Raw genomic sequence first — 2,949 nt, 5'->3', positions numbered from 1 at the left:
CTATGTTGTGTGTGTTATGTAATAATACCTTGTTGTATTTATGTTGTGTTATAGTGTTCTGCTATGTTGTGTGTGTTATGTAATAATACCTTGTTGTATTTATGTTGTGTTATAGTGTTCTGCTATGTTGTGTGTGTTATGTAATAATACCTTGTTGTATTTATGTTGTGTTATAGTGTTCTGCTATGTTGTGTGTGTTATGTAATAATACCTTGTTGTATTTATGTTGTATAATAACGTTCTGCTATGTTGTGCGTGTCCTGTAATAATACCTTGTTGTATTTATGTTGTGTTATAGTGTTCTGCTATGTTGTGTGTGTTATGTAATAATACCTTGTTGTATTTATGTTGTGTCATAACGTTCTGCTATGTTGTGTGTGTTATGTAATAATACCTTGTTGTATTTATATTCCGTCATAGCATTCTGCTGCATTTGTGTAATGTCCTCACGCATTCCTGTATTTGTATGTAACGTCACAACACCCTGTAGTTTTTGCGTTACATAACAGTGCTCTGCTGTATATTATCTTCCTGTTGTGCTTGTGCAAGTATGTTTTGTACATAAAAAAAGATTTTCATGAAATATGTGTTTTGTTTTACATGTAAACAAAGAGTCTTATTAACTGTGTGTTTTGTTTTTATATAAACAAGAAGTCTTACTATATGTATTTTGTGTTACATACAGACAAAGAATCTCATTACTATAGGTTTTTTATACATATAAACGATGAATAGTACGAACTGTGTGTTTTAAAGATTATACAACGGTGTTTTTTCTATGCCATTTTAGGTGTATAATGTTTAAACTATATGAGATATCCAAAATTTAAAGTGAGTCTTGTTTTATAGTTAATTCACATTCTCGGACACGCTCAATTTGTCATGCATTTCCTTGTTTTTTTTAAATAATTAACTAGTTTTCAAGAATTAAAATAAAGGTTTATTGCCAGTACATTTTTTAGGCTCAAGGTGGCACGTTTCATGAAAACCTAATCCTCTTGCTGTATTTCTCTGATTGGTTAATATTTTAATTTGCAGGTGCGGTTGTAGCTCGAGAGTATGGAATACCATGTGTGGTGGGACTTCATGGAGCAACTTCGTGCTTTCAAACAGGTGGAGTTTTTAGCAGCTATAATAAATGTTTTTTTTCTTTTTCAGTTGAATACTACCATGTCTTAACTTATAATACATTTATAACATGAACTATAGTCTGCAAGAAATCGTTGAGATTATAGTTGCTTCGCGTGAAAGTTCTATTAGATCGAGGATAAAATGTTAATTTCAGTTTTTTACTTGAAAAAGAGCAGGAAATGGAAATAACCGTGTCAGTTCCATATATTGTTTTTCATTTTCACAATAGTTGGGTCTTACCCGAAATCAGCACATTTCCTAAATTTTAACATTTTGAAACATAGAAAGATAGGTGTCCGTCTGCCATCTATTGGTTTTATAACCTCCTCCATGATGCCGACCGAGCGGTGTACACTGATGTACAGAATAAAGGTCACGCACGGCCAGTTAAGCAATTCAGTAAAATTGTTCAGTGTAGAATGGTGTTATGTCCTGAACTGTGTAAAGAAAGAGTCCAGATAAAATGCGAGCCCAATGATTCAGTACTGAGACGACGGTGTCAACCAGTGCTCACTGTAGAACACAGAAATTCTGTCCTTGAACAACATTATTCTCCAATCAATTCACTGATAGACTTACAGCCTTGAATTTCGTGTATCATATAACGATTTTTACCTTTTGTTGATTAATCACAATTTTGACAGTATGTGTTAAAAAACTCGAGACTCTTAATTCAGATTAAAACTTAACACTTAATTTCTACACACTTTCTTCTTTTAAAAATTATTACATTTACAGTTATGTCTAAAATGTATAAGTAAATACGCCGCTGTAACTTTAAAGGTATGAATGTTTATATTTTTTCTATGGAGAATTGTATTGCGACTTACTAGATCAGTCAATAAAGCACTCGTTTGGTGTACGAGAAGAAACAGGCTCGAATGTACAATTTGAATAGTAACCACAAGAAAACTTGGTATTTTCTTTGAGGTAATTCAATCTGATTTCTTCTCCCTGAAACAAGATTCGAACCCGTGGCCTGAGAGTGTTCTAACAACTGAGCTAAAAGGTTTAGTAGGGCACGTTTTAACAACTCAAGCTATCACATTCTTCACCTTTCACAACAAGCCCTTGTCTCAAGGTCGTGAGACGATCACTAGTTGGGCGCCATGTTTATTTCTGGTAATTTCCTCGATTGGATATCGAATCCAAAAATCCTCACACATAATTTCTGAATTAAACTGTTAACCCACTACATTACTAATACAGTACAATACAAATCAAAATACCACAAGTTTACTTCTATTATTTCATAAAATTCCCATCTATCTCTTGGTTTACTTGTATTGTTATCCCCGTCACACCAAACATGCCCGCCCTTTCAGCCGTGGGGACGTTATAATGTGACGGTCAATCCCACTATTCGTTGGTAAAAGAGTAGCCCAAGAGTTGGCGGTGGGTGGTGATGACTAGCTGCCTTCCCTCTAGGCTTACACTGCTAAATTAGGGATGGCTAGCACAGATAGCCCTCGTGTAGCTTTGCACGAAATTCCAAACAAACAAACAAACTTATATTGTTTCACAACAGTCTAATTTATCTCTTGGTTTACTTCTATTGATTCACAACAGTATATTTAAATCTCTTGGTTTACTTGTATGACAACAGTCTAATTTATCTCTTGGTTTACTTGTATTGTTTCACAGCAGTCTAATTTATCTCTTGGTTTAATTGTATTGTTTCACAGCAGTCTAATTTATCTTGTGGTTTACTTGTATTGTTTCACAACAGTCTAATTTATCTCTTGGTTTACTTGTATTGTTTCACAACAGTCTAATTCATCTCTTGGTTTACTTAATTGTTTTATATCAGTCCAAGTT

At 33.8% G+C, this 2,949-nt stretch overlaps 1 long non-coding RNA gene across 1 annotated transcript in view; it reads left to right on the top strand.

The window, feature by feature from the left end:
• Nucleotides 1-1,010: 1,010 nt before the first annotated feature.
• The window catches only part of LOC111088643, a 10,340-nt gene continuing 8,401 nt past the window's right edge, over nt 1,011-2,949 (top strand). The window contains exon 1 of the long non-coding RNA XR_002613103.1: nt 1,011-1,113. This is a non-coding gene — a long non-coding RNA (uncharacterized LOC111088643). The remainder of the gene's footprint in view (nt 1,114-2,949) is intronic.

This window comes from Limulus polyphemus, unplaced genomic scaffold, assembly GCF_000517525.1.
Source record: "Limulus polyphemus unplaced genomic scaffold, Limulus_polyphemus-2.1.2 Scaffold4175, whole genome shotgun sequence".
In the NCBI taxonomy this organism is placed as follows: domain Eukaryota; kingdom Metazoa; phylum Arthropoda; class Merostomata; order Xiphosura; family Limulidae; genus Limulus; species Limulus polyphemus.
This window is presented reverse-complemented; position numbering and strand designations above follow the sequence as displayed.